Source organism: Hemiscyllium ocellatum, chromosome 34, assembly GCF_020745735.1.
Source record: "Hemiscyllium ocellatum isolate sHemOce1 chromosome 34, sHemOce1.pat.X.cur, whole genome shotgun sequence".
In the NCBI taxonomy this organism is placed as follows: Eukaryota; Metazoa; Chordata; class Chondrichthyes; order Orectolobiformes; family Hemiscylliidae; genus Hemiscyllium; species Hemiscyllium ocellatum.
In genome coordinates this window covers 38,905,875-38,914,225 of record NC_083434.1, presented here as the reverse complement: position 1 = coordinate 38,914,225, position 8,351 = coordinate 38,905,875, and positions in this window count along the sequence as shown.

Genomic DNA, 8,351 nt, shown 5'->3' with positions numbered 1-8,351 from the left:
TGTCAGGGAGGGGGTTCTAAGACTTTGACCCAGCAACAATGAAGGAACTGTAATGTAGTTCCAACACAGGATGGCGTGTGGTTCGAACAGGAACATGTAGATGGGGACATGGGTTAGAAATCATTGTCTTGGTGCTGCTGTTGGCCCCAATCCTAGCCCCCAGACCCAGACATGGTGGCTCTGGCCCTAACCAAGAACTCTGAGCCACAAGTATTTAGCTGATGTAACTCTTACTCTGGGTAGTGGTGTTCCAATACTTTTGCTGCCTTTGCCCTTCTAAGTGATAGAGATCACAGCAGTGGAAGATGTTGTCGAAGGTTTCCTCTGTAAGATTCAGCATTTGCTTGACTGTTTCAAGTAGTCACTGGGCTTGTTAAGTGCCGAACTTGTTAAGACCCTATAACTTTCTTCCACAATCATTCCGAATCTTTCAAAATCGGGAATCATAATCGAGCTAGATGTACAAATTTGCTGCAGAAGAGGTGCCAGAGCCGTCAGTTTAATGGAATTTATCACTAATGTTACAAATCACACCCTTAGGGAAACACTGCTTTGTTGCTCAAGACTCTATGTAAGCAGAAAATTCAGCTGAATGGAAATGCATCAGCCAACATGTTCCCACACCCAGCAATGCCTCACATGGGTTATAATCGATTCCAGATGCATTACAAAAAAGAAACAAAACATTACAGATTCAGATTAGCATGCTTTTTCTTCAGAGGCTGTGAACAGAATGGTGGGGAGCGGTGGTGGTGGCAGGGGCATTGAATCCAGCTTACTTAATGGATATGGCATCTATCCGTGAAAGTTCCATGCAGAGTTCCAACATACAACAGCCTTAGCAACAGCAAACAACAAATACGACGTTTTCTTTTAGCTCTTTTTAAATAAAAAATGTTCCCTTCCTTTTTACCTCCTCAGTCATCTATCACTTGGAATAAAACATGGAGGAAACAAACAATAGCTTTAGAGCAACAGATGCATGAAACCATCCTAGACTAGAACCTGGGGTCACAGTTGGAAAATGAGGGCTGTCCCATTTAAGACAGCAATGAGAAATGATTTCCCCTCTAAAGGTTGAAACTCTGTTGCCCAGACAGCAGTGTAGGCAGCATCACGGAATATTTTTAAAGGCAGATATAGGTAAATTCTAGATCAACAAGACAGTAAAAGGTTTATGAGGGGTAGTGGGATTCAAGCTTCAATCAAATTAGCCAGCATCTTATTGAATAGACTGAATCTAAATGTAATGACCCACAGCTCAGTAACTTTCAACATGGCTGACAACAAGGTAACTGAGGGCTCATTAAATCCGCATCAGAATGTTAAATTAGCGTTTATTTAAGTCAGTACTCTATTTGGGTGTCTCACAGGACTGATCATGAACTTCAAAATGCTATAGTTCACTCTATAATACCTCCATAATCTTAAGTGCATCAATCAGGTCACCACTACCCTGACCCTGAAGTTCTATTTTGTAATTATTGAACTATGTTGCTTATTCTGGAGAATAATTTCAGTCAGCTCCAGGGATTCAGAATTCATCAAAGGTTGCTGAAAATCTGATCTCCCACTGGGAGTCCAGGATATCATCTTTCCTGTCTTCACCTATTCCCACTTCACCACCATGCCCCCACTTCTCCCTTAATCTGCAGTTCCCCTGACTCCCACCCCCAGTCCTGAAGAAGGGTTACACCCGAAATATTGACTTCTCCACCTCCTGGTGCTGCCTGGCTTGCTGTGTTCTTTCAGCTCCTGATTGTCTACTTTGGATTCCAGCATCTGCAGTTTCTTTGTCTCTAAAAAGGTTACATGAAGCTACAGGGTCTGAAGCCAACTCACAATCTCAAGATGGTTCAGAGAAGGGGTTGCCCATAATTCTGCAGAAAACATTCCCGATAGATCTTTCCAGAGATAACATTTGAGGGGCTGAAAATGCATGAATTCAATGAAGGAAAAGCAAGCTATTGCTGATGCAGAAATCTGAAATAAAATCTGAGTGTGTTATCGAATCCATACAGTATGGAAGCAAGCCATTCGGCCCATCAAGTCCGCACCACAACTCCAAAGAGCACGTGGCCTAGACCCACCCCAATACCCTACATTTTCCCCATGGTTAATCCACCTAGTCTGCACATCCCTGGACTTCATGAACAATTTAGCATGGCCAATCTGCCTAACCTTTATATTTTTGGACTGTGGGAGGAAACCAGATCACCCAGAGAAAACCTGTGCAGACGTGGGAAGAATGTGTAAACTCCACATGGTCAGCTTCTGAGAATACAATCAAATCCAGGACCCTGGCGCTGTAAGGCACTGAGCCACTGTGCCACCCCTACATCTATTGTGCAGCCAGCAGTTGTTAGAATTATACAATCCCTACAGTGCAGATAGAGGCCATTTGCACCTCGAGTCTGCACTAACTATCCATAGAAGATCCCACCCAAACTCACTCTCCCACCCTATCCCTGTAACCCTGCACTAACCATGGCTAATCCACATAGCCTGCCCATTCCTGGATACTGTGGGCAAGTTAGAAAAGCCCCACAGCATAAAACATTTCGATCTTCTTCAGTCAGTACTTAAGAGTGATATTTCACTCAAAATGCTCTGTATCTCTGTCATCAGATGCTGCTAGACCTAATGGGTTTCTCTTGCACTTTCAGGAATTAAAAAGCTTTCACAACAGGCTTATTATCCAGTGGTACTCAATGGAACCACTGGATACAGAAGAGGCATAGTAGCACAGTGACAATGTTAATCTAGACAATGAGCAGTAAGCTAAACAGGAGTTTGAGAATTTGAATTTAACTTAGACAGAGGGAATCCAATCAGTGCATTTCCAATATGCTTATTAATATATTTGCTCTTGTTTCTCATAGACACTCGCCTGACTTACCAGAGTCCTACTGCCTTGCTGAGGCTCTCCAACATCTTGCTCTTTGTCCAGAATTCAACATTGTCTTTACTGAGATGTTCACACGAAATGTTTCCCAAAATGGTGACATTAAGTTCAAAGTAGCGAGTGTCCCATTTATAAATAAAATGAATTTTAAGATTAACAAATGATTTTTACTAGTCCCAAAATACTTTCCCAACTTCATCTACAAAATTGGGAGCATTAATAAACAACAGTGAAATTGAGATTGAATAGCAGAAAGACCGAAGGAGTTCTTTCAATAAAATGGTTGTTTTACAACACTGGACATAGGACAAACGATAATGGAGAAGGAAATAATGGCAATTACAGTCATAGAGATGTACAGCACGGAAACAGACCCTTTGGTCCAACTCGTTCATGCTGACCGGATATCCCAACCCAATCTAGTCCCACCTGCCAGCACCCGGCCCATATCCCTCCAAACCATTCACATTCATATACCCATCCAAATGCCTTTTAAATGTTGCAAATGTACCAGCCTCCACCACTTCCCCTGGCAGCTCTTTCCATACACATACCACCCTCAGCATGAAAACGTTGCCCCTTAGGTCTCTTTTATATCTTTCCCCTCTCACCCTAAACCTATGCCCTCTTGTTCTGGACTTTGTCTATTTATCCTATCCATGCCCTTCATGATTTTATAACCTCTATAAGGTCACCCTCAGGCTCTGACACTCCAGGGAAAACAGCCCTAGCCTATTCGACTAGGTCCTTACCATTAAGTGTATAAGTCCTTTTGCTTTCCAAAAATACAGCACCTCACATTTATCTAAATTAAACTCCATCTGCCACTCCTCAGCCCGTTGGCCCATCTGATCAAAATCCCATTGTAATCTGAGGTAACCTTCTTCATTCGCTACTACACCTCCAATTTTGGCATCATCTGCAAACTTACTAACTGTACGTCTTACGTTCACATCCAAAACATTTACATAAACGACGAAAAGTAATGGACTCAGCACTGATCCTTGTGGCACACTATTGGTCACAGGTCTCCAGTCTGATAAATAACCCTCCAGCACCACCCCCTGTCTCTTACCTTTGAGCCAGTTCTGTATCCAAATAGCTAGTTCTCCCTGTATTCCATGAGATCTAACCTTGCTAACCAGTGCCCATGGGGAGCCTTGTCGAATGCCTTACTGAAGTCCATATAGGTCATATCTGTCGCTCTTCCCTCATCAATCCTTTTTTTTTCTTAATTACCCTCACACTACGGCCTAACTGCGGTAGTGCTTACTTTTTCCGCAGCACCCACGTTGTGTGACACAGTGAAAGACACAAGGTGCACAAATCTTTATTCAGTTTCCACCAGCAGGAGGAGAAGAAACACCCGAGTGGCCAGTGACAAGCAGCGCCTTCACATCAAAGGGCAATGCTGTGTAATCAAACAGTGAAGAGGAGGGCTGGGATTAAATCAAAATAGAGTTGGAGGGGGAAATAATGCACTCCACTCTCTGCGTCACCCACCTCTCCCTGAACAACTCCAGGGTGTTGGTGGACACCACATACTCCCTCTCCAGAGACACCCGGGCTCTAACATAACCGTGGAAGGGGGCAGGCAGTTGGCCCTAACGACCCCCTCCATAGCCCGCTGCTTGGCCAGGCCCAGGAGCAGACCCTCAAGGAAGTCTTCAGACCTGCCCTCACTCCTCTGTACCAGGTGCCCGAAGATCAGGAGCGTGGGACTGAAGTGCAACCAAACACAGAGAAGGTTTTTTTAGAAAATCAAAAAGGGAGTGCAAGTGCCCACACCCAATGTATACATGGCCCACAGACTCCACAGCACCACAGAACAAGTAGTTGGGCTGGGAGTCCGTGAACCACCGCAATCTGCGGTTGCAGGGGACCACTGCATGCAGCACCCTCCACCCCAGATCCGAGAGAAAGGGAGAGGACTCCCACATCAATCCTCTTTGTTACTTCTTCAAAAAACTCAATCAAGTTTGTAAGACATGATTTCCCATGCACAAAGCTATGCTGACGATCCCTAATCAGTCCTTGCTTTTCTAAATACACGTACATCCCGTCTCTCAGGATTATCCAACAGTTTGCCCACCACTGACATCAGGTTCACCAGTCTATAGTTCACTGGCTTGTCCTTTCTTAAATCGTGGCATCACATTAGCCAACCTCCAGTTTTCCAGCACCTCATCTGAGACTATCGGTGATACAGCAATCACTTCCCTAGAGTACACTTGATCAGGTCCTGGGGATTTATCCACCTTTATGCGTTTCAAGACATCGAACACCTCCTCCTCTGTAATGTAGTCATTTTTCAAGCTATCACCATCTATTTCCCTACATGACATTTCTTCCATGCCCTTCTCTACATTAAACACTGACGTTAAATACTCATTTAGGGGTACCTCCCCCATCTCGTGTGGCTCCACAAAAAGGCCACCTTGCTGCTCTTTGAGGGGCCCCATTCCTTCCCTCAGTTACCCTTTTGACCTTCATATATTTGTAAAAACCCTTTGGATTCTCCCTAACTCTACTCTGCCAAAGCTCTCTCACCTCCCCTTTTTTCCCTCCTGCTGTCCCTCTCAATCATCTGAACACAATGGGCCGGCAGTATTTGGGTCTGATAATTGATTATTCAGTTAATTGATTCAATGCCTCTCCTCTGGGGCTCTGGAGTTTTCTGAAGTTTCCTTTTTCCTCGTTTTGCCTGCCTTGTTTCCTCTCTCCGTCTCAGGGTTTGTTTCTGAGCAGGGACACACTTGTGTATAAGGGATCTACAGCATTGCTGAAGCTTCCCACTCTCCACCCTCCAAATCAGTTTAATAGGATTGACACAGCGTGCACTTGCATAGTCTGCTCCCCAGCATCACAGTGTGCGTGAGCCCCTGCCCCCACCCTTGCCCCGTCTTCCCCCGTGAACCATGTCCCAGCCCATGCGTCCTTGCCCCTGTGAGGCCCCCACTCCTTGCACTTCCAGGGCAGCTGGACTAGAACCAACAGTAAGAGAGAGAGAGAGACTCATTTTTAAACATTGTCAACAAAAGACGTGATCAGCGTTGAAACAGCACTTTGATGTAATGTTCCTATCGGGACTTTGAGATCTTCTTTGGATAATTGATGTTCGGATAACTAAGGTTCCTCTGTACTCGTACTACCTTAATACTCTTCTAAGGATTCACTCAATCTATCCTGTCTATACCTGACATATGCTTTCTTTTTCTTAACCAAACAATTTCTTTTGTCATCCCTACACCTACCAGCCTTTCCTTTCACCCTAACAGGAATATACTGTCTCTGGACTCCCGTTTTCTCATTTCTCTAGGATTCCCGCTTTCCAGCCGTCCCTTTACCTGCAAAGATCTGCCCCTAATCAGCTTTTGAAAGTTATCGCCTAATACCGTCAAAATTAGCCTTCCTCCAATTTAGAACTTCAACTTTTAGATCTGGTCTATCCGTTTCCATCACTATTTTAAAACTAATAGAATTATAGTCACTGACCCCAAAGTGGTCCCCCATTGGACACCTCAGTCACCTGCCCTGCCTTATTTCCCAACAGTAAGTCAAGTTCTACTTCTCTAGCAAGTACATCCACATACTGAATCAGAAAATTTTCTTGTACACACAACACTTTGGCAGTCCCAGTCTACATTTGGAAAATTAAAATCCCCTACCATAACCACCCTATTATTCTTACAGATAACTGAAACCTCCTTACAAATCTGTTTCTCAATTTCCCACTGACTATTAGGGGGTCTATAATACAATCCCAATAAGGTGATCATCTCTTTCTTATTTCTTAGTTTCACCCAAATAACTTCCCTGAGTTGTATTTCCAGGAATATCCTCCCTCAGTACAGCTGTAATGCGATTCCTTATCAAAAACATCACTCCCCCCATCTTTCTTGCCTCCTTTCCTGAAGCATTTGTATCCTGGAACATTAAGCTGCCAGTCCTGTCCTCACACAACTATTTTGTTTGGCCGTCACAGAAGACACAAACAGCTTCGCAGAAATGCGAAGGAAACAATGGTCTAGTGAGAAGGAGGAATTAAAGGAAATTAGTTTGCATTAAAAAAAAGGACAGTGGAGAAATTTATGGAACTAAAATCTGATACGAGATCCCTAAGGCCAGATAGGCGAAAGTGAGGACTGCAGATGCTGGAGATTAGAGTCGAGAGTGTGGTGCTGGAAAAGCACAGCAGGTCAGGCAGCATCCTGGGAGCAGGAAAATCAATGTTTCGAGCAAAAGCCCTTCATCAGGAATGAGGCTGTCAGTCGAGAGGGTGAAGAGAGAAACGAGGGGGGTGGGGGAAGGTAGCGGAGAGTGCGATAGGTGCATTGAGGTGGGGGTGATGGTGATGGGTCAGAGGAAGGTGGAACGGATAGGTGGGAAGGAAGATGGACAGGTCACGAGGGCCGTGCTGAGCTGGAAGGTTGGAACTGGGATAAGGTGGGGATATTGGAGGAATGAGGAAACTGGGAAAATCCACATTGATGCAATGAAGGCAGAAGCTGAGACGTTCTTCCTCCAGGCATCAGGTGGTAAGGGAGTGGTGATGGAGGATGCGTAGGACCTGCATGTCTCTGATGGAGTGGGAGGAGGAATTGAAGTGTTCGGGCGTGGGGTTGGTTGGTGCGGGTGTCCCGGAGATGTTCTCTGAAGCACTCTGCAAGTAGGCGCCTTATCTCTCCAATGTGAGGAAACCACTTCAGGAGCAACAGATACAGTAAATGACACGTGTGGAAGTGCAGGTAAAACTCTTAGGGATATGCAAGGCTCCTTTGGGCCTTGGACATGGTGAGGTGGGAGGTGCAGACACAGGTTTTGCAATTCCTGCGGTGGCGAGGGAAGATGGTGGGAGGGGAAAGTTGGTTGGTGGGGACCATGAACCAGAGATATATTACCCTCCCCACCCCTATCCACTTTCTAGAAAGACCATTCCCTCGGTGACTCCATCGTCAGGTCCACGCCCTGAGGAGGTATGCATACGCAAGGAAGGAAGCAGGATGAGAGTGAGAAAGGGGTATGAGAGATATGGGTGTGAGCAGCCAAAATTGAGAGGGGTAAATGAGCAGGAGAGGGAATGAGGGTGGGAGGAAAGAGAGAAAGGGCTAAAGAGTCATTAGAGATAGATATCAATAAAACTTGCATAATTTAGGCAGTTTGTTGAGTACAATGAAGAATACAAAATACCTTGATTTATCTGCCACTCTCCACAAACATCAGATGTAAACTTCAATATGCAAAGAGGATTCTCACTGGGCGCTAGGAGGGCAAATCAATTAGTCACAGAAATGAGTATTGATTGAGTGTCAGTGTCAATTAGAACACAAGGACTCAGCTTAAGAAACTGGTACTAACCAAGATAATGAAAATCTTTTGTGGATTTTCAACACATGCTTGAGTCAGAGATTCTAAAATGAAGAATATCCTTTAGATGGATAAATTG